The sequence below is a fragment of the Hemicordylus capensis genome, chromosome 2, assembly GCF_027244095.1.
Source record: "Hemicordylus capensis ecotype Gifberg chromosome 2, rHemCap1.1.pri, whole genome shotgun sequence".
Taxonomy (NCBI): Eukaryota; Metazoa; Chordata; class Lepidosauria; order Squamata; family Cordylidae; genus Hemicordylus; species Hemicordylus capensis.
In genome coordinates this window covers 351739301-351763837 of record NC_069658.1, presented here as the reverse complement: position 1 = coordinate 351763837, position 24537 = coordinate 351739301, and the positions used below count along the sequence as shown (strand labels likewise).

The 24537-nt window shown below is 44.3% G+C and overlaps 1 long non-coding RNA gene across 1 annotated transcript in view; it reads right to left on the bottom strand.

The window, feature by feature from the left end:
- The window catches only part of LOC128347147 (uncharacterized), a 33031-nt gene extending 9183 nt beyond the window's left edge, over nucleotides 1-23848 (bottom strand). The window contains exons 1-2 of the long non-coding RNA XR_008317409.1: nucleotides 23798-23848; nucleotides 13988-14147 (exon numbers count right to left, since the gene is read on the bottom strand). This is a non-coding gene — a long non-coding RNA (uncharacterized LOC128347147). The remainder of the gene's footprint in view (nucleotides 1-13987; nucleotides 14148-23797) is intronic.
- Nucleotides 23849-24537: the final 689 nt, after the last annotated feature.

Here is a 24537-nt window from a genome sequence, read left to right as displayed (position 1 = left end):
TATCTATCTATCTATCTATCTATCTATCTATCTATCTATCTATCTATCTACACACACACACACACACTTTACTATGCTTTTTGTTACCCCATTCAGCCTCATTTAAGTTTTCTTTACTTCATGAGCTGAGCTTCAGTTGGGGGGGCGCATTTTAAAATCTTGTCTCTGGGCCCACTCCAACCTTGCTACACCCCTGCCAGTAGCTGATGTAGGCTTTATGCCCTGTGAGCATCTGGCTCACCAGTGATAGAAAAAGAATTCTGAACTGGATGGCCCCTTACTCAGAACTAGCACAACTCTCCAAGTGTTTTACTAAGCTTCTAAATTGGTTAAACAGAGATGGCTGGGTATGGAGTTGTGCAGATCTGGTGCCACTATCCAAAAGTCCACGTACCCAGTCTGAACAGATGACATCTCCCCAAGTGACAGAACACAGACCAGGGACAGGCTTCTTTCACCTATCTCAACTGGAAAAGGGATCCATACAAGCAGTAACAGTGCTGAAAGCATTCTTGAACCTAGACATGTAAGGCAAAGCCCAGAGAGAATGCAAACAACTTTTGTGTTTATATGACACAAAGACAAGTGTACTTGCAGGCCCAGTTTTATCATTTTATCAGCCACTGGGCAACTGAACATGGGCCACTCAGTCGGGAAGTGCTGCCCAATGGGTCCAGGGCTAGGGGAGTCATGCACCACATGCCTCCAAGCTGCCCATTTGCCTGCCTTCTGCCTGTCTCCCCCCAAGATTGCTGGTGGCAAAGAGCCAGTGCCTGAGCTAATGATGTCACCACCAAGGGGGTGACATTATTAGCTCACACATTGGCTCTTTGCGGCTGGTGGGTGAGAAGAGAGGCAGGCAGGCAGCTCCAGAGAGAGGGAGGGAGGGAGGGGGACAGGCAGACTGGTGGGTAGAGGCTAGCAGCAGTTAGGTGTGTGCATGAAATCGGTATGCCTGGTTCAGTTCGAGTCTGAACTTGACTCGAATGGAACCAGGCATGTTCGGCTCCGCCCAAACAGACACCCCCCACCGACACCCCCCACCAGTTCGGCTCGAATTTGACCTAGTCCAGAGGTTTTTTTAGAAACTCAGCTCCTCCGGGGGTTACTGCTGTGGCCACAGTCACACAGATGGACAGTGTGCATATGTGGCTATCGCCATTTTCAACAAAGATGAACAAAAATGTTCATTCATCATCTTTGGTACAGAACGATGAATAACCAGATAATCCACTATCAACAAAATAGTGGATTTTGTAACAAAACCCAGTACTCCAAGACCTATTGCCAGAAACTGAGGCAGTGCTTAGTAATATATACAAGCGTGGGGAGGCTATAATTAGAAGACTGATCGTGCCAGGTCTGGGACAAAAGAAAACCCCTAAGATCTTAAGCAGTGTTACTCCTATGTGCAAGATTGCAAGTTATTACCAGCTTAAGACCTCATCTAGAGACAGGACCAAAGCTGATGTTGCGAACACCAACATCCCTTTTAACTTGAAACTTAAACATTAATTCTGACTGTGGTTTTAGCTTGGATTTTTAACTTAATTTGGTTAATTTTATTAGTCTGATTTTACATTTATAAAATAATTACAATGTTGTGAGCCATCCCAAGCAGTAGTGTACTGGAGGGGTGGGGTATAAAGTTTGCAAACACGGGGGAGGGGTGTTCATACATCCTCCATCTTGAATTAGGGTGGATGACATCATTAAAAACTATGCACTTGAGCTGTCCCTATGTGTCCCTACAACGATTTGAAATTTGGTTTGAATCAGTTAGGTGGTTCACAAGTTAGTCCACTTGTTCCTCAAATGTTTATGTGTCTGCCATCTTGAATCAGGGTGGATGACATCATCACAAACTATGCCACCGAAGTGTCCCTACAACTGTACTCAATTTGGTTCATATTGGTCCAGGCATTGAAAAATACACACAGAGAGACACACAGACACAAGGACACACACGCAGAAGGCTGGGTGATCTCATAAGTTTATTCTCTTTAAGGAAAGGAAACTAAAAGGGGTAGTGGTGAAGGGTGCTTAGCCGTCCACAAGAAAGATGCACTCTGGCAAACCACCAGACCTGAGCAGAGCTGCATCGCATTGAACTCTGGTCTTGTGGTAGCAAGCATGACTTTTTCCCTTAGCTAAGCGGGGTCTGCCCTGGTTGCCTATAAATGGGAGACTAGATATGTGAACACTGTATGATATTCCCCTTAGGGGATGGAGCTGCTCTGGGAAGAACATCTAGGTTCCAAGTTCCCTCCCTGGCATCTCCAGGTTAGGGCTGAGAGAGATTTCTGCCTGCAACCTTAGAGAAGCCTCTGCCAGTCTGTGTAGACAATACTGAGCTAGATGGACCAATGGTCTGACTCAATATATGGCAGCTTCCTATGTTCCTATGCCCATGCAATGCTAATGGCCATGCTGCCACTGCTGCCAGGCCAAAGGGAGAGCCACTGAGAGAGATCCACTTGGTTTCTTCTCTGCCCTCGAACTGCTGGGCTAGAGGGTAAGAGCAGCATTCCCTGCTCTGTCCCGCCTTTCTAAAACCTGTCAGCCGAAAGCATTTCCTTGTGCCTTTTTCAAATGGAGGCTGGGGCAAACAAGCCACGCCCAGGACAAGCCTGGGCAAACAGCTGGATTTCCATGCAATATTGTCTGAAAAGGAAGAAGGTAAGAATAAGGGAAGGATACAAAGTGACTAACAAAAAATATTGGGCAGAGCCTATGGGCCCTTTTGGACATAACGTGAAACTGCAGGTCGATGAACCTGAGGTTAATTCTTCAACCTGGGAATTGTCTCACAGATGATCTTCCAACCCAGGTTGGGCAACCTCCAGTTTCAGGGCAAAGGAGCCCCTTCCTCTTCCTGGTTTGCCGAGGTCACATCTCAGCCAGCTCCATAGCACTTGCATCGCCAGACTGTGGGCAAGACATCTGCATGTCAGCAGGGCAGCAGCCACTAGCCATGATCTTCAAGGAGGCATGCCCAGCATGATCATGCCTTTTCGGCATGGACCACCCAGCCTCGGCTGGTAAAGGGCATTTAAACCCTTTTGAATGGCATCTAAACCATTTTCCTCCCACCACTTCCACTGCCACTCTCGCAAGAGCTCCACAGCCAAACAGTCTTGCACAAGCACAATCACTGGTAATGGGAGGATGCAATCCCTGGCAAGCCGGGTGGCCATACTGGGCAAAAATCAACATGCATACGTGCCAAAGACGAGGGGAGTATCTAGGGTAGGGCAGGCAGGGCATGTGCCCCGGGCGCCACTTGAAGGGGGGCACCGTTTTTTAAAAATTAAAAAAAAGGCCACAAAAAACAAAATGGCCACTGTGCATGCTCAAATGGCCTCTATGAGGCCCTAGGCCATGCCAGGCCTCAGAGAGGCCATTTGAGCATGCACGGCAGCCATTTTGTTTTCAGTGGCCATATACACACACACACACACACACACACATATATATATACACACACACTGCACATGCTCAAATGGTCCCTGCAAAGCCCTAGAGGCCAGCGAGGGGAAGGGGGAACCTTTGCAGACCACTGCACAGCCTTTATGAAGCCCCTGAAGGGGCTACAGGTATTTTTTAAATTTAATATAATATAAATCACTGTACACATATTCAGTTTGGCACTATGTACGGAGAATCAGGGCTTGTGAATAATGAGCTGAAGCTTATGAGCTACGATGGTATTCATTTTCTCTTACTTTGCTTCTTGTGATAAGTGAGTTAAATGAGATGTCTTAATAATATGGCTATTAATGGTGAGTTTGTCTTTGAATCAGTGTGAAATCCTTAGTACTAAGGACAACTGGGAGTTTCTTGCTCTCTTTCTCTCATTTTAACTGTCTTTCTGAAATGCTAGAATATATTCCAAGCAGTCTCACAGTTTACTCTGCATATCCTTTAATTATTTTCAGAGTATCTGGGAAAAGTCAAATTCTCCATTTATTTTTAAAACTTATGTAATAGTGATGCTACAATGCATAGTAGAGAATTAGACAGGCACGTCTGTTTAGTTTTCCAAGTACACCTCCACATAGCATTTGGGTATTTCATGAGCCCCAGCATAATGAAATTTGTAGTTTCCCAGCATTTTTTGGTCTGGCTACATCCACTGCTAAATAGTTTTTGAAATATTAAAAGATTAACGAGCCTGACTATATTTTCAGCTGATATTATGGTAAAGTTATCTGAAAGATGTGTGTCAGATGTTTGGACAGGGGGAGCAATTTCAGTGCTTGCCCTAGGCACTATTTTCCCTAGATACGCCTCTGCAAAGGACGAGCAGACTGCCAGAGTGAGTGCTTTCACTCCTGCTGTCCGCCAGTCACCATGAACTGGAAAGGCATTGGTGTAGTACCCTTCCCCGGGGCTTACATGGATCTAGCAATCGGGCTGAGTGGCGACAGCCCTCCAGCCCACATGCAAGTCACTATGGCCTGCCACCCTCATGAGAGAGTGGTCCTTGGGAGAAGAGGCATCATCAGACATCATTAATGATTCAGCCTTTGAATCACTTTCCTGGTGTACCCCAAGATGGTTCTTCTCATGAATAATGCCACAGACTGCATGCTTGCACAAAAGGGGAAGGGGCTGAGCCCCACCTCCCCGCTACTAATTTGTACAAAAAATAGAGCAGAGTCACTCAAGAATTCCAGGGGCTGACTTTCAACCCAGACCCTAGTTATCACTCCCCTGGAAAGAGTTATTTTTGTTGGGAAACAACTGGGTTGCCTGGTTTATGGTGCCACTGGGGCTCCATGTGCTTGTGCAAAAAGTTCTTCATCACTTGATTTGTGGAAACCTATCCACAAAGTACCCATCTTGTCATCCCATCCTCTCTTTCTGCAGATTGCCAAAGGGGGGAACATGGCATAGTGGAGAGTGGGCATCCCCAACTGTGGCTTTTCCCTTTGACATGCTTTGAAGCTTGTTGGGATGCAGTGATGCAGCATCCCTGTTTCCAGGCAACAGCTGGAGGAGTGCGAAGACAGTGGGGGGGCGGAGCAAGTGCTCACAGAGGCAGCCAGCGAGAAGCATGGCAGGCATAGAGCTGACATGTTTATGTTCTGAGCCTCCCTCTCTATGGTTTTGGCAGCAGCCAAAACACAAAACCCCAGGTTACAGTGGCAGCAGAATTCAGACATGATGCCGCATTCAAACCTGAGGTTGCAGCAGCAAAACTCACTACAAACCAAAATTATGGTTTCGGCTCAGAAACTTCAGATCACTTTAGTAACTAAACTGTGGTTTCACGCATTTGGATGACCACGGAATGGAACCTCTGGCTCATTTGCCTCCAGTTTGTCATTATGTGTGAAGGCAGCCTATGGCAACTGTGATGTGTATATACATAAAAGGGTGGGGGGGAGCGCTTTCCACATTAATATGCAAAGGAATTTTTCAAAACAAAGGCTAAACATGGTAAGTTTAGTATGATTTGAACTGAAATTGACATTTGTCAAAGTAAATGAATAATGGGATTTTGATTTGTGAGGCATGAATGTCATGTTTGTTTCAGCAATATGCTTGACCATGAGAAGACAAAGATTATAATCAATTCTTTCTTCTCTCATAGTGATGGGGAAGAAAACTGTGTGCAGCATAGACACCCAGAGGATAGAAGCCACAACTGCCACTCTCAGTATAATAAAGCAAGAAAAACTGTTTTTGTAGCAGAGCCACTTTCACGTAAACATAAAACACCCCAAAACTTAAAATGCAAATCTCCATGTTCCAGGGATGCAGCTCCCTGTTGAACAGCATGTAATGTTTACATTAGCCCTCTGGAAAGGATCGTCCATAGGATTAGGGACAAAAATGAAGCAAAGGACCAGGTCATGCAAACATGTGGCACTTTCCCCACTCCATGGCAATCAGCCATGTGAACAAACTTTATTGTGAACCAGCCTGTTTACAGGTGAAACTCGAAAAATTAGAATATCGTGCAAAAGTTCATTAATTTCAGTAATGCAAATTAAAAGGTGAAACTGATATATGAGATAGACGCATTACATGCAAAGCGAGATAAGTCAAGCCTTAATTTGTTATAATTGTGATGATCATGGCGTACAGCTCATGAGAACCCCAAATCCACAATCCCAGAAAATTAGAATATTACATGAAACCACTAAAACAAGGATTGTAAATAGAACAATATTGGACCTCTGAAAAGTATAAGCATGCATATGTATTCAGTACTTGCTTTGGGCCCCTTTTGCAGCAAATACTGCCTCAATGCGGCGTGGCATGGATGCTATCAGCCTGTGGCACTGCTGAGGTGTTATGGAAGATCAGGATGCTTCAATAGCAGCCTTCAGCTCTTCTGCATTGTTTGGTCTCATGTCTCTCATCCTTCTCTTGGCAATGCCCCATAGCTTCTCTATGGGGTTCAGGTCAGGCGAGTTTGCTGGCCAATCAAGCACAGTAATCCCATGGTCACTGAACCAGGTTTTGGTACTTTTGACAGTGTGGGCAGGTGCCAAGTCCTGCTGGAAAATGAAGTCAGCATCCCCATACAGCTCGTCTGCGGAAGGAAGCATGAAGTGCTCCAAAATCTCCTGATAGACGGCTGCGTTGACCCTGGACTTAATGAAGCACAGTGGACCAACACCAGCAGATGACACGGCTCCCCAAATCAACACAGACTGTGGAAACTTCACACTGGACTTCAAGCATCTTGCATTGTGTGCCTCTCCATTCTTCCTCCAGACTCTGGGTCCTTGGTTTCCAAATGAGATGCAAAAGTTGCTCTCATCAGAAAAGAGGACTTTGGACCACTGAGCAACAGACCAGTTCTTTTTTTCTTGAGCCCAGGTAAGACACTTCTGACGTTGTTTGTTGTTCAGGAATGGCTTGACAAGAGGAATATGACATTTGAAGCCCATGTCCAGGATCCATCTGTGTGTGGTGGCTCTTGATGCACTAACTCCAGCCTCAGTCCACTCCTTGTGAAAGTCCCCAACACTTTTGAATGGCCTTTTCCTGACAATCCTCTCCAGGCTGCGGGCATCCCTGCTGCTTGTGCACCTTTTTCTTCCACACTTTTCCCTTCCACATAACTTTCTATTGATGTGCTTTGATACAGCACTTTGGGAACATCCAACTTCTTTTGCAATTACCTTTTGAGGCTTTCCCTCCTTATGGAGGGTGTCAATGATGGTTTTCTGCACAACTGTCAAGTCAGCAGTCTTTCCCATGATTGTGATTCCTAATGAACCAGACTGAGAGACCATTTAAAGGCTCAGGAACCCTTTGCAGGTGTTATGGATTGATTAGCTGATTGGAGTGGGACACCTGGAGCCTAGACTGTTGAACCTTTTCACAATATTCTAATTTTCTGGGATTGTGGATTTGGGGTTCTCATGAGCTGTACGCCATGATCATCACAATTATAACAAATTAAGGCTTGACTTATCTCGCTTTGCATGTAATGCGTCTATCTCATATATCAGTTTCACCTTTTAATTTGCATTACTGAAATTAATGAACTTTTGCATGATATTCTAATTTTCGAGTTTCACCTGTATAAAGGAACAGTGAGGGCATGTTTACAATCACAGCATCTTGAAAGGGGCAACCATTTTCATATAAAAGGACTGTCCCTAGGCCTTTGTAAGCATCTTCCTGAAAAAGTAAATGGTCATTTGATGGACCACAGCTCCCACAATGGCAAAGCCATAGTTGCTGGAGATGATGGGAGTGCTAGTCCAACAACAGCTGTAGGGCCAGAGTTGCGCACCCTCAACCTTACTAAGCAACGACACTTTTAATAATCTAGATTGGCCCTTGTACTCAGGGGCACACAAAAAGGCACAGAGATGCATTAGTATGGAAGCTGAACAGAATGCTGGGCAGGCATTCACATCAGTAGCTGTTCTGACTGCAAAACTCCTCCAGTGGGACAACCACCACAAACAGCACAGATGGTTTGGCTTGGCTGCAGGGTGGGATGGGATCATGTCACCTAGCCTTAGGTTTTTAACATATATGTGTATAATGAAGGGACATTCATCCTCTCTGGATCAACATCCTGAGAACATTTATGGAAATCAAAGTCAGATTGACAGGATATGACATTCAGATTGAAAGTGTGTACAGCAGAATGACGTATCGGCCAACCTCCTTGAATCTAAAGTAGAGGACACTTTCAACATCACACGGAATACTAACAGCAGAGGGTGGACAAAATAACTGTGCTTTGGTTGACGTAAAAACATAGATGTTGACCAAAAATGTAGACGACTGTTTCACAATAAGGGCGGGGTGGTGGTGGTGGTGTATAGATTGTGCAAACTAATTTCTCAGAAAACATAAAATATTACTTAGCCTTTCAGTTCTCAAAACAACACATTTCTTTCATCTCTTTCCTGACTGTGAACATAGAATAGTGTGAATCAGGGATGTGCAGAACATTCTGAGCTTGGAATGTTCCAACTCGAAATGGGCTGTTTTGAGTATTCTGAGCTTGAAACAGAATGCCCTTCAAATGAAGGACCCATTTCAAGCTTGTAACAGAACGACTCCATTCTGAGTCAGAATTTTCCAAGCATTGCAATCTTCTTGCTTCTTGGTTTGTTTGGTACACATATCAACTTGATTTGTATGATAACAAGCCAACCAAGAAGCAAGGAGTTCATAAGCCAATCAGAAGCCAGTGCAAAAGCCAGTCAGCAAGGGGGAAACACACCTCCAAAAGGGCACTCAGAACCTTCAAAACATTTCAAGCTTGTTCCGTCAGAACAACTGGATTGCCTGGTTGTTCTGACAGAACATTCTGGGGATTTGCATTCCATTTTGAGCTCAGAACGGAATGGAAATCCCATTCCGTGCACATCCCTAGTATGAATCTCCTGACACTCTGACTTCAGCGAGGATGTAAAGAACCATGCAAATCATCTTTTTTTTATACCTAAGGCTTCTGTTTCTCAAAGAGCATCCCACGTGTGCAAACACCTGGATGCACTTAAGTAATGCTTTGGACCTTAGTTTCCATCATTGTCCCTATTCCATCATCATCATCATTATTATTATTTATTATCATTTTATTTATATGCTGTCCTTCCTCCAAGGAGGTAAAAACAGCATATATGGACTCATCCCATTTTATCCTCACAACAACCCTGCAAGGTAGGTATAGCTAAGATGGAGTGACTGGCACAATGCTACTCAGTGAGTTTCACAATGCAGTAGGGACTTGATCTCTCTCTCTCTCTCTCTCTCTCTCTCTCTCTCTCTCTCTCTCTCACACACACACACACACACACACACACACACACACACACACACACACAGAGCAATGCACAATTACTACTAATTTTTACATTTTGGCACATCTATACCTATTGTAATGGCTTGTTCTTCCCAATTAGAAATTTTAAAACTCAAAACCAACAACTCAAAACTGAAAATGGAGCACCTTTATTCTAAAGCCACCAGGGTACAAACTGGAAGTAGGAATTTATGCGGTAAGCCTATACTACTTACGGCAGTGGAATCTTTCACAGTGCTCTGAAGACCATTTGGGAGAATTTTATCTGTAAATCTAAAGCCATAAAATATAGTTTCATTCTATAAAAGTGATTTGTTCACTTAAATAAAGAGAACAGCAAAGCCATCAAGTGAACATGAAATGTTTTGTTGAATGAATCAATAAGATTTTTCAAGTAGTGGCTTTAAAAATGTATTGTGTGAGTCACATCACCATCTTGAATGTTCAAAGCACAACAGTCTGTTATAATCATAAATTAATTTAAAGCAAACAATTCTAAAAAGAAAAAGGCTTTGCAGTGATGCTGAGAACACCTTTTGCATTATATTGACATGGTCTAGTACTGCCAGTAACAAATTCAGTTTAACATAAGGTTAGTTTCTAACTCTGTAACTTCACATGACATTACTTGGGACACCTGGGCATAGGCTGCAAGAGCTCCAGTTGGTCAAGCCCTCTGCCAGTCACCATCTGTTTATGGGATCGAATGTGGCTTCTTTAAAAACTTGCACAAGGGTTTCTAGCATCTACATTTAGGCATGTTGTGCTGTAGCAGAGGGAATAAGGATTTGAATATTTTAGTACATGCAAGATAATGATAAAGTACCTCAGTCAGGTGCCATTTAGGTACTCTCCAAATTGCATAGGAGATGCTTATTCATGATTAGCTCATGAACGGGTGGAAGAATGTTTCAACGGCTCAATCATGTAGGAAGGATCAGACAGTACTGGTCTGTCCTACAGAACTGGCAATGCATTGGGAGGAGAGCCGCCAATTATGTGAGGAGGAATCATGCAATCAGACTGCTCCCCCTGACAAAGTGTTTGGGTCATTCATCCCTTCTCTGTATGGGAGATGTTTAGGGAGAAGATGGGCCTGTGAATGACCAGAATGTCAGATTCCAAACTGATCTGCCCCTATCCGACACTGAGACTGTTGGGATGCTGACATTGCCCCTCCCAGTGGCTGAGCTGAGAGCGTTAGGTTGGATTGGGCTGGAAATCTGACACTTTTTTGGACCTCCCCATGCTCTGCTGCCCTCACCTCCTCCCCCTCCTCCCTTACAGTGGGGGCCAGGAGACAGCATTCAGGATGTTCACACCATACAGAAACCTAAGCAAGCAGCTTTGCTACTAACCTTTCAGTGCAGCTTCTGTGTAAAAGATCTGGGGTTTCCCCCCTATTTATGTGCCTTTCAGATCCCCAAGCAGTGCTAGGGATTGTGGGATAAATCATTTTTATTTATTTATTTTAGAGATGCACCATGGCTGCATCCCATTAAAAACTGCAATGCCAACAATCTCACGTGCTGTTTGGGGACCTAAAAGGAACTTAAAAGTGGGGGGACCCCTTTTACACAGAAGCCGCACTGGAAGAGAAGTGGCATGGCTGAGGATGTTATGTATGTTGTGCTCTGGCCCCTACCCAGTTCCAGTTAAGGGAGTGGGAGGAGGAGATGGCAGGACAGGGCAGGTGTCTGAAAGGCATGTCAGAACTCCAACCAAGTTCCAACATGACAGCAGGAAATTCAGTCAGAGTTCTGACAGTCAGGGCTCCCTGTTGTGGCAGAACTGCATCTGATAATACCCGACAGAGCCAGGCACATCCAACATGTCTGTGAGACCCAACACAATGCAGAGCCCTAGTAGATGGTAAATCATATTAACAGGTAAAGGATACAATAAACTCACCAAGATACAACTTTATGTCTGGGGAAAGTACAGAATGATATTTTAAGTTCACTATATCTATATCTATATCTCCAACAAACAAGTGTACTATCAAAACCCCAGCACTTAATTGTTCAAATTAATGTCAACACTTTTATGATTACATTAAGGATTACATTAAGGACATAAGAACAGCCCTGCTGGATCAGGCCCAAGACTTATCTAGCCCAGCATCCTGTTTCACACAGTGGCCCACCAGATGCCTCTGAGAAGCCCTCAGGCAAGAGCTGAGGGCATGCCCTCTCTCCTGCTGTTACTCCCCTGCAACTGCTATTGAGAGGCATTGTGCCTCTAAGGCTGGAGGTGGCCCACAGCCGCCAGACTAGTAGCCACTGATAGACCTGTCCTCCATCAATATGTCTAAACCCGTTTTAAAGCTATCAAGCTATTTTCCAAGCTCCCTGAATCTGTCTAAGCCCCTTTAAAGCCACCCAAGCACATTTCCTCTGAGTATTGTTCAATTCCATATTCAATTAATAAATGTCAATTACTCTGAAAAGTCTATTGTGCTAATTCTTCTCATGTATATTAATGGGTACTAACTTTGCTTAGCAACATAATGTTCCGTGTTTTTTGTTTCAGACGTTCTATATATGGAATTTTTTTTACTTCTTTATTTTACATTTATATACTGAGACTCAGATTATTACAAGTGCTGCTGGATCTTCAACTACAGCTCCTTGAATGTTCAACGGTGACCTTGGAGAAGAAGACATTTCCCCATAGAAGTGTGCTCCCTGGCAGCTAGGGCTAGGTAGACCCCTGGGACCCACTGACATATTTGTACATACAAATTAATGGAACCCTCCTGAGAAACATCCAAAATCCTAATAAACTTATTTCTGATCCAAAAGCCATAGTTCCCACTTCCTCTTGCCCTACAAAGGCAATACTATGGCTAGGGACTGAAGATACCTGAAGCAACAGGTATCTCCAGTATCAATTTATCTCACAAATTAGCAATTTATCTCACATCATTTCCTTTGAATTATGTGAATCTCCATATTTTTTAAAATCTGGACATCCTAATTGCTCTTTTAATCCGTGAACAAGAACTTAAAGATTAAGGACTACTCTTCATTTTAATGTTTATTCCTAATTTATTTTAATTGATGTGACTAGACTGGGATATAAATTTTGGCTGAAAACATGGGAGGGTGGGTAGATGGATGGATGGCTGAATGGACGGACAGACAAATCCAGTTTTTGGCCCATAGGCTGATATAAACAGGAACTGCCAAATTCTTTTTATGTTATGTAGTAAAGAATTCCTGGAACATCTGTGCAGTATTTGGGGCCGGTGTTTCCCACCTGGGCTCATCCTTCCCCCTCCCCCCTCCTTGCCCGTGGTTTCTGGCTGGCTTTAAAGCTGGCCCGGCCCCTCCTGGGCCGTATCCTCTTCGTGGTGGCCCAGCCACCTCCTCATCCTGCCGCCACCTCGCCACTGCCACCAGGCCTGAAACTGCCACCGCCAGTCGGGCCTGCTGCCGCCTCGCCACCGTGGCCAGGCCCACCACCACAGCCAGGCCCACTGCCGCCTTGACACCACAGCCGGGCCCACCACCACTACAGCCGGGCCCACTGCCGCCTCACCACCATGGCCGGGCCCACCACCGCCTTGCCACTGCAACCCATTGGCTCGCTGCAACCTGGCCACTCCTGTTTTTTGGTGCGGCCTGGCCCGGCCTCACCGCCGCCTCAGCCTATCAGGTGCCTCCGCCACCCAACCAATAAGCTGGGCGACGGGACACACATTCTAAACATTCTACCTAGGAGAATTAAATATACAGATGGTATTCCACAGTCATAGGGTCGTAGTTCAACTGCAGCAGTGTGGCACAAGTCACTAACTGTTGCACTGTAGCTACAGCCAATTCAATGAACTTAGATGCTGAACATCTAACCAGTAATTCTTAAGTGTAATTGCTCCTTTCATCCATAGTAAACTGAAATATTTATAAATCAGATTAGAAGATGTTATTGTTATAGGACCGTAGGCCTTAACAAAAAGAAAACAGCAGTTCATAAAATGCATTTTAGGGTACACGATTCATCCAGACTAATTCAAATAACAATATCCAGCATCAACCACTGAATCCACCAGTTACATAAGGAAGAGCAGGGGAGAAAGGTTATCAACAAATATTATTATAAATAAAGTATCTCTATTGCTTTATGTAAAGCTAACAATCTTTTTCAACCTCCTCACTAGGATTTAGTGTATTATTTTGGCTTGTGGCAGGGAAAGAAGGAATTCCTGGGTGATGTTGAGTTCCATTTTATTATAAACTGTATCAAATTTGGGTCTAGAATAAGAGGCTGCCTTCAAAATGACAGGATTTATGGACATACTTCTATAAATTATAACGTTTCAAATCTAACAGCTTTCATCTTACTGAAACAAACATGCAATGTGGCAAAGTAAATTACAGTACAGATGGATTGTGCTGTCAGCTTATATAATGTCAGTGTTTTTGGAATATATCAGTGTTTGAAATATTTTCTGAAATTTTAAAAAGGATATTTGTAATCAATGTGAAGCACAGAAAGGCCATCCACCACAAAACATAATCAGTCCCTGAGGAGCAGCCACATAATGTGCATACAGGAAGTTTGCCCCTTGCAGGAAAAGGATGTGAAACTCTTGCATACACAAGTCTGTGGATTGTGGTCAATGCATAAATACACAAACTATCATTTCGTTTTGGCACACAGAGCAACTGTGTGAAAGAGTATGCTACCCACCAATGCTCTCCAAACTCCCTGCCTTTAAACATCCTTTTCAGATTTGTTTGCCAGGGAACCCCTGCCGAGGAATCCAAGTCCCAGGGCACAGCACGGAAGCTCATGATGGAGGAAGCTTGCTGCACCTAAGGAAGCCTTGGTCTGTTCAATGTCTTGAGTTCTATCATGAAACAAATACAACATAAATGTAATAATAAAATAAAATAAATATGTTGCCAGATTCCAGGGGGTGTTCTGATTGTACTCTCTACTTGCATAGAGCACTAGGATGCATCCTCAGACACACTCAAGCCTCCTTTGTGGCTTCACATTGCAAGAAAGATATGGTGGGTGATCTCTCTGTCTAGGAAGCTTGTCTGCTGTTACTGATCCCCACAATGTACCCAATAAGCCTCTGAGGAACCAAAGTATTCTCTAGAACACAATTTGAAAACTAGTGCTCTATCCTGAAAGATCAAAGATTCAGTGTTCTGGAAAATTCAGATTTCCCTGAAGAAATGCTTGAAGGTGGCTACAGCTCAATTGTTGGCTAGCATCCCTGCCACATCCCTTTCATAAGGTTAGTTAGCAAAAAGGCCTTCTCCTATCATGGCCTGTCAGACTTCTCCTATCATGACCTGTCAGTGTACCTTCCTTTCATGTTATTTTCCATCAAGAGCTAGGCGGGCTCATTTTTTTGGCAAAGACAAAAACAACAACAACAAAACGCTGTGTGTATTCCAGAGGATGCCAGAGATACATTTTGTATTTGACACATTCCATTGCAAGTGGACACAGGTCCTGGTTACTGACCTCCTTAAGATGATCTCCGCTCATGAACAAGTTAGGGAACTAAAACTCTTGGGAAAGAGTCATGCTACAAGTTCATAGACAATACAGAAAGGAGGTTGCCATTTAAATTCAGGCTGTAGGGTAAAGTTTTACCTTTTCTTTTATTGATCCCCACCCCCACCCCTTCCTCTGAATTGTTTCAGTAATTGAATCAGGAATATCAGAGAAAGAGCAAGATGTATACAGGAAAGAAAGGCAATTGACTGTGTCTGTTTCTAGGACTCTCTCTGCCTCTGTCAGAAAGAATGGACCGAATCCCTTCTCATCAAATTAAACCTTTAAAACTTCCTTTAGTTAGAGGTCTGTTTGGTCCTTTATGCTCAGTAACATGTACAGACATATGCAAATCACATAGCAGTAACATTTCTAAAAATAATGAGTTCAACAGTTGCTAATCAGTTCATTGATTCACATTTACTCAACAAGATAAATGAAGTCTGACAGGCCATGATAGGAGAAGGCCTTTTTGCTAACTAACCTTATGAAAGGGATGTGGCAGGGATGCTAGCCAACAATTGAGCTGTAGCCACCTTCAAGCATTTCTTCAGGGAAATCTCAATTAATCATTTGCTCAGTGATCCCTTTTTAGATTAAAGGCTTCAGAAAGGAAGTTTAAACTCAATCAAAACCTAGCAGGTTAGTTAGCTGATCCAGAGCAATGTAAAAAAATGCAGGCAATAGAAACATGTTTACCAGTAAGATGAGCTCCTTAATAAAAGGGCACCATTTCCCCCCTCAAATCATTAGTAACAACTAATAATTCATAATTGTGATATAATCCATAATGTCATAGCCTTGATCAGGGTCAGTGCCAGAGGTCAGCCACTTTAGGCCCATGGCCAACCACCAAGGTTCCAGGGCCAGTATAGGGAATGCCAGGAGGAGGCAAGTCCACTGTAAGTCTCTCGTGGCACTCTGGCCTCCCCACCTGCACATGGAAACATTCCCATTCGTGGATGGGGAGTGGGTTGTAGCACTACTGCCTAATTCCACCCTCCTATCCCTTCCACAAATAGACTTCCTCCCAAAAAGGAACTTCACCCCTGTAAAAATGTGGAAGACTGAGGGAGGATGGCCTATTCACCAAAGGAGAGAAGCAGGAGCTGCCACTGAGGGACTCTGTGGTGGCTTTCCCCTGTGATGGAGGGAGGAATGTGACAGCTCCTCATTCTCTATCACCCACCTATGGCAAGGCGGAAGAGCTGATGTTGCAACCTCGCATTCTGCTGCCCCCCTCCCCATTTACCAAGGAGGAGTGAAAGTTACCACCCAACCTGTCACTACCATCCACCACCTGTCTTCCCACCATTGCCACATCTCCCTTCATCCTTTCCTCCCTCCCTCCTCATTTAGGTAAATTGGCATGGGGGGTGGCATTTAAGGTGAAGCAGAATGGGAAGGGGTGGAGCACCATGAGGCCTAGTGCAGGGCTTTGCCCCTGGGCCCCAGCAACCTAGCAATGCCCAAGCTTTGATTTATACAAATTATGTATATATTATATATAATTTATACAAATTATGTAAATTCAATACAACACATAGCATTCTGTGCACATTTTGTGCACTGTGGGTTCTGGTGTATCGTTCAAATGCAAGTTATGCTAGAGCACACTTGTGCAAATGTCAGAGTTATGCAAGGGAGATACACAATTGCACAGCCATTGGAAATTATCTATCTATCTATCTATCTATCTATCTATCTATCTATCTATCTATCTATCTTCTATACCACCCTTCCAAAAATGGCTCAGGGCGGTATATAAATCAAATAAATAATGGCCCAAAATAATGGCCATGTGATTGCCTAATTCCTTTCTGCAATGTCCACATTTGTGCAAGTGTGCTCTAGTGCAACTTGCATTTGGAAAATGCAGCAGCACCACAGTGTGTAAAATGCCCATGGAATGCTGCATGATATGTGAGCCACTAATATGATCCTCCCCAGGCATGGAGTGAATGGTTCATGCAATATCATATTTCTTCTTAGCCATATAAGAAGCAGAAAGGTTTTATTTTAATAGCCACAGTCAAATACTTGACAGTCTAAAACCGAGCCCAGTATACTTTCTAATAATTCTTTAGACTATTACATAATTTATGACTTTCGTGCACTTTTCACGATCTAATTTACCCCCTCTTAAAATACTTTGTGAAATTTGTGTGCCATTTATAATTGTGTGTATGTATATGTGTGCATATATATATACCCACCCCATTAAAAAACAAATCCATTACTTTGCTTCTAAAACCCCAGTGTTTTATGTGTACTGTCAATACTATTTTCAAGCACTCATTGATATATGGAGGCCTAATAGAGTTATCTGCGCAATGTCAAAACAGTGGATGCAACTGGAATTTAATAGCACTGCTACAGTGAACTCTTTAGGAGAGACACAAATTTGAGCAAGGTTCACCAGCAGGAGAGAATCTTAATTTAAACCATCATGGGAAGCAGGAATTGAATGAGAGAAAAATAATACTATGATTTTATATGTTATTTTGTCTGAAATACTGTAATTTTGGGTAGAAACACTGCGGTGGGTACATTTTAAAAAGTTGTTTAAAGGTGCCTGCAGCGTTTACCCTGGATGCGGCATTTACTTGCAAATTAAGGCAAAGCAGGCTGCCGAGGAAGAGGAGCAAGGGCCATGGAGGCGGACAATGGGGCACAACAATGATGCTTCAGCGAGGCACAGCTCAGCTGTCCATTTTAAGGTGGGCTCAGCAGTCTGATTTATGGTGGCACCACAGGCCATGGAGGAGGAGGGGTGGAAGGGGAGCAAGGAGGATTGAAGAGTCCATTTTAAGGTGGTGCGCCACAGGCTATAGAAGAGGAGGAAGGGTGGAAGAGGAGCAAGCTGGGGAAAGAGGAAGAGGGAGGCGGCGGCAGCAAATGAGCCAGCCCAGCCTTCCCCACTGAGAAGGAGGCGTGGTGGCAGCACAGCAGGGCCCTCTGACTGATGAAAGGCTCCACGCTGCAGAGAGGGCCTTAAAGCAACAGAGTTCCTCCCCCGCCTTTTCTTGGCTTTTCTTGGCCTTTAATTGGTTTAGCTGTGGCATTTATGGCAATGTGGCATTTCTGATGGGTTTTTGGAAAAAAAACCAGCCTTTTCCCCTCAGTGCAGCGTTTACCTCAATGCAGCACTTCTGCCCAAAATTATGGTAGTAAAAGCATCCATGGAAACTGTATATTACAAGCACTGCATGAAGACAACCATGTGGAAATTAAGATTTGCCATATTATAGCTCAATAAAGGAAAATGTTCACTAAAAACAACCACGAACCACGTTGACTAGCTTGAACTTGCAAATCAATTCTTCTTTATTTAATTCTTTAAGACGTACTCGTGGCTAATCTCATGCGTGGCAGCTCTCACAAAAGTTTGGAGAGCTGCCAGATAACCAGGGGTGAGGGGTGGGTGGGATGAATCATGTGTGTGGTGCATTTTGAGGCTCCCCCAGCACTGGCAGGGAGCCTGCTCCTGTGTCGGCACTGCATGGTGCAAACTCATGATCATTTTGCCCTGGGTTAGGGGTGTGCTCGCACCCTTAACTATGGTTAACGGGCGGGCCTCTTTGGCGGGTTTGCTGCCAAGGCGCCACCAGCAGCTGTGTGGATGCGGGTCATTCTTACAAACAGCCAAGACAGGGCTTGGCTTCCTTAGCACAGTCTTGGCAGCGTGTGAGAACAGCCTCTGTGTATGTCATCAAGTAATCACATTCAAATTTCCATTTTTTGATCTCATTGGTGATGGTTTGCATAATTTTGTTTTAGGAGCTTTGGACAGTTTTGTAATTTTTTTAAAATGCCAAGTCCATGATATTGTTTAGCAATGTATTTTTTCATAATGTTTCGCAATAGTTCATGTCAGTTGATTCCATTTGTCTCATGTGTTGGGGGGAGTGCGGGGAAGAGACGAACTCTTTAAAGTCATGAATGGAGACTGTCTGAGGCTGTTCTCACGAGCAGCCAAGCCCAGGTCTAGGTAGCCAAGCCTGGGCTTGGCTGCCCGTGAGAACCACCGGGATCCACATGGATTCTGGCAGTTCTGTGGCACTAAACCCAGCGCTGAAGCCCAGCTCTTAGCCAAGGTTAAGGGCACAAACGCACCCCTAACCTGGCCTCCGGAATCATGAGATGGATCATGAGACACAGGTCATGAGTCTCAGGGGTCATGAGATGGGTTACGAGATGGATCATGAGACACAGAGATGGGCACCTAAAGCACCCACCCCCTGAGGGAATTCCCCAGTGCACTGCGCTTGGCACGTGGTGCAATGTGGGATATTCTGTTGCTCTGTGCTGCCAGGAGCAGTGCGGATAGTCATCCGTGCTGCTCCTGGCAGCTCAGGTCTTGTGGGCATGTGGTGTGTGTTCAACAGGGCTAAGAGCGGTCATCTGGGGGGAGGTAGTTTGAATCCTGCCTTCCCCCTGCCTGCCCTCCCAGCTCGGGTGTGAGTAACCCCTCTGTCTTTTTCTCTAGATTGTGCTAGGGTCTCCAGGCACAATCTAAATGAAAAAGAGAGAGTGAAAGTCCCAGTTCATGACCCTAAGCACAGAATATCTCCTCCCCTCCATCCACTGCCCACCCCAAGAAGAAAAGAAGAAGAAGAGGGTTGAGGAGGAACACAGAGTTCTGCAGCCCAGCTAAGCGAAAAGGAAAGGGATTCCTCAGGAGGGTGGGGAGACATGTGCATATATGTACATGCAGCAGAGCAGCATTAACTTGCATTGAAGTTATACATTTAGGTACTCTTTGCTTTTCTTAGAAATGAAATACTTTCCATTTAAAATATATGTTGATTTCTCCCTAGTTACTGAAAACAAGAATACCCATTGCCTCTGGCAGTGATAAAATCAGTCTGTCATTCCCACTGCAGACTGAGCATGGCTTGTAATGTTGTGCTTTTTTAGGTCCACTCCATCGAGGCAATAGTGTAAATAAAGATGAATACTATCTCTTTTAAGACAGACAAAGCCGGTACTCACTCTTTCAAGGAACTGAACAGTACTTATCACTACTGCTTGAAATCCTCTTTCAGCTCACAAGCAGTTGTATTCTTTCCAGATTTTGTTTAAGATTTGTTTCTTAATCCCTTTCTCCAAAATTTGCCATTTTAAACTCTTCCCTGTCAGCATAAGGTTTATATCTGCTTCTTGTAACAGAAAAGCAACCATACTGGACAGATCCAATATCAATGTACAGAAGCTCAAATGCATATTTAGACAAGAGATTTGGTCAGCAGAGTAAGGGTGCAGGGTGGGTGGGTGGGAGCTAAGCCAATGAAAATTACCAAAGGTTTAAGACCTTAATCTTTTGAAACATTCCAAAACAGCTTATTAAACAGGTTTTCCTCTTCTCCTACATTACAATCTTCTTAAATATATAAATCTTATTCTGGTAACATATATCATGGTTCTAATACAGTGAAAAGGATAACAGTTTCACCACCTGAGATCACTAAGCAATTTTGGCTTTTATCATAAGTAAATTGCTGAGGTTTCAGTTCATGCAGGATTGAGAAGCCAAGTATTTGATGTCTGTAGCAGCCAGTAATCTGCTGAACTGGTACAGGCTAGAGTTCTCGAATCATCATTTTCACTTGCAGCTGATACCAGAGTACAGAATGAAAAGAAATCTCCAGATAAATGTATTTGACCGGAGATAATAGTATTTTAAAAATAAATAAATCCCTGAACTCACAGTCAGCTTATATATCACTTCAGTTTACTTAAACTTTAAGTATATTATATGATTCACTGCATAATACGTTCAATTTGGGAGACCCGGGTGCATCAGATCCCGCATTATACAGCCATGGACCTACTTGTCCAGCTTCAGGCAAGTCTATCATTCTACATAATGGAGATACTTGTCTCATACAGGGAGTGGCTCAGGCTATTAGTACAAGTAGGACATTATGCCAGACAAGCATTCTTAAGGGATTTTTCACTGTTGCCTGCACATCTGCACATCACATATGTTTCTTTCTATTGTGAAGATACCTGTTCTTAATATTTATTATTTTAGACCAAGTATTAAAAGGTCTCGGCCATTGTGTTTGGGGATGGTTGTAGCCCAACAACGTCTGGGGACCCAAGGTTGGGAACTGCTGCCGTGGATGATGGCTGAGACGAGGTTGACTCAGCCTTCCATCCTTCCGAGGTCGGTAAAATGAGTACCCAGAATGTTGGGGGCAATATGCTAAAATCATTGTAAACCGCTTAGAGAGCTCCGGCTATAGAGCGGTATATAAATGTAAGTGCTATTGCTATTGCTATGTGGATGATGATGATGATGATCATCATCATCATCATCATCAGGGCTGGACTTAGGGATGGGTGAGCCAGGTGGTCATGGAGGGTGCCTGAGGGGGTGCCAAAAGTGTGCGAGCTGGCTCCGTTTGAGCCAGACTCAGCGTTGAGGTTCAGGGTCGAACTGGGCTTGGAGATTTGCTGGTAAAGGAGAACCTGGTGAGGATTCTCTTTTACCAGAACAGGCAGGGGCAGGGTTGCTTCCCTGAGTGTAGAGGGGCAGGATTGCTTTCCTCAGAGGGGGCAGGAAGGGAGTAAACATATCCTACAAGTATGAACTATGGCTGTGGCAGCTACGGGGGGTTCCTCCCCACCCACCAGCCTCCCCCTGAGTAGTCACACAAATGGTCACGCAAGTGTGGAGTCATGCAAATGGCCTCTGAGCATGTGCGGAGGTCAGTAAAATAGCCACCATGTGTATGCAGAGCCACTGCCACCATCGCTGCCCTCTATGCCCCACAGCCACAGCTCATACTTGTAAGTATATGTTTACTCCCCTCCCACCCCCTCAATGGATTCCACTTTACCAGAATAGCTTTGAGCCAGTCAAGCCAGCCTAGTTCGAACTCGAACCAGGTCCGGCTCAACCGGGCCAAAACTGAGCCGAATTAGTAAATCTGGTTTTGTACACACCCCTAGGGGGCACTGAACTGAGCTTGCACTAATCACAAAACTTCACACCATGGCAGTGGTGGCTGGTATGGGCACCACCACGGAGGTGACAGGAGGCACCTTTAACACTAAATTACTAAGTGCTGACTTCTCCTCCTGCAGCACCTGAAGGCTGTTGTGAGCAACAGTGCACCACCCAGCACCCGCTGCGATGGAGGATCAACTCCACCTCTCAGCTGGCCTCCACACATGTGTGAAGGCCATTTGCTGGCCATGCAAATGGCCTCCGCCAGCTGAATGGCAGAGCCGACCCACGAGTACTGGGTGGTGTGCTGCTGCTCACAACAGCTTTCAGGTGTGGCAGGAGGAGAGATAAGCACCTAGTAATTTAGAGTTAAAGGTGCCCACCCCCACCCGCCGGCGATGTCTGCACCAGCCGCTGCTGCAACATGGATAAACTAACCATGGGGGCAGGGGTGCCAAAGATACTTGTAAGTTTCCCCTTTGGGTATGACTGCCTCCTGGCAGCAAACAGGGTGGTCCCAACTGGCTTGGGGAGATAGAGAACACTCCTGCAGCAAGAGCCTGTTGACTTCACAGCCCCTTCTGAAAGTGTTCCCTCTCGAGCCCTCACCGCATACTGGCCTCTCATCATTGGCCAGTTATTCTTTAAATACCTCCTGGCAAGTGGGACAAATCTCGCAAGATCTTGGCTGACTCCAAGATTTCAGGCCAAGATTTCACGAGAACCCACCGAGCACCTTGCCATTCACAAGCGAGATCTCGCCTGTTCGTCATTCAGGCCAGTCCGGGGTGACAGCCGTGCTGGTAGTGCCAATGCTCCCCCCTGCACAGGAGACCTCCCAGTACCAGTAAGGTCCATATGGATTGGGGCTTGCTTAGGATCATACCCTGATCCACGTCTCCTTCTGCCACTGCACCCGAAGTCTCCTCACAGTACTTGTCACCCAGGCATTATTTTTCCTAGAATAGGTCCTGATTCTAGAGTGTTCAAGCTATAAGCATAACCTTATCGTGACCTATGGGGTAGATCAAAGTTGTAAGTGCCCATGTTATTGTTGTACCCCAACAAAGAGAGGTTCTTGTCTGGGTCAGTGAGCCAAACACATCACCAGTCGAGAAGGTTTTAAAAGGTTTTATTTTGCTCTATAGTAGCAAAAGGTCTTGGCCAGCTATCGCTCAAATCCAAGACCCCAAACATACACAAGCATGATATATTTATAGCCTAAGAGTTACGTGCATAGGTACTGCCCATCTTCTTTGTCTGTACTTTGTCTGTACTACAGCTAACTTCTGCGTATGTACTTAAGTGAATACCTAAACACCTTCTTATCTAGTTTCTCCTGGCCCTCCTTGGCACAGAAAAACCACCCCTTATAAGGAATCGCCTAGGCCCCCTTTACACAGATAGAATATATGAAGGGTAACATGGCTTCGGTCTGGTTCAGGCCTACACCATTATTGCTAGGGGAGTGTTTTGCATGGGTCCACTTTATACATTCATGACCGAGGGAGGATTTGAATTTGGGACTGCCTATCTCATGGCTTAGTATCTTAGATACTGTGCTACATTACCCCTCTCATCATCTGTGTACAAAAAGGTGCAGTTAGCAGATGTGAATATACTCATAATCACATTTGTTGTAAAGAAAGCCTTTTTATCGACTTAAGCTGTGTAATTATGTGTAATCTGGTTTAAACTCTGCTGGAATGTTTTTATTGCTCTGCTGTTTTAATTAGTATAATGTGCTTTGAATCATCTTTGGAATTGCTTATTTTATTGTTTTACCAATTTTTATGTATTAGTAGAAGCTGCCTTGGGAGGTGAAACCTTGAAAGTTGGGGTGCAAATTATTTTAAATAACTAAGTCAGTATGATGTGAAATGGATGTATATAGAGCAGATAGCAACTGAAGTATTCTGTCTATGGAATCTACTCTGTTTTTTACTGAGAATGTGTGGGGTTCCATGGGAGATCAGGTGGATACTGATGTACCAAATGGCAACATACTACATTGTGAATGTATTCACTCTGCAGGCTGGTTGTCATGAGAGCTCATAGGAAGGCAGCCATTATAGGCTAAGACTACTTTATTGTGTAACAAGAAGAAACACGTTCAACAAGAAAGACTGGCAGAAGAATGGAGGGACTCTGCCTTCAATGAGGATCTCTACTAGCAAATGCTAGTGTCACCTACTGGCTGGACATATTAAAGCAACATTTCCACAAACTGGTTGCCTTGATCATCCTGCAAAATGTCAGGCAGAATTTTACCACATGTCAAAGTAAAAACAAATAGGTGTTGAAATGCATGCTAATTATCTGTGGTAAAGTGGTTGTTTAACATTCCAGATCAGAACCAAACAAGATATTTGGCTAAATATATTCTTCAGAGGCATGGTTGAATGTAGAAGGGTCCCTTATTAAGCAAGAAGCAGCCATGGTGGGGGAAATTCTGATCAGAACTGCAAGATGGAGGGAAACAGAGGGAAACGCTTTCGCTTTGCATGGTTTTCCTGATGAAAATTCCCCACAGAATCCCTGCTTGCCCCCAGGCGGTATTTGCACAAAATAGCTGCATTAAGGCCAATAGCCACGTCATGATTTTCACAGGAAAAGCTTCCCCCTCTCCACATGCCATGATCCTTCCCAAGCAGGACAAGAGCCCCTGCAGATGCTTTTGCTTAATAAGGGAAACTTTCATTTCTAAGCATAGCTCTAACAATGCATTTAGCCAAATGTCCAGTAGCCAAAAGACTGAGCCATGAAG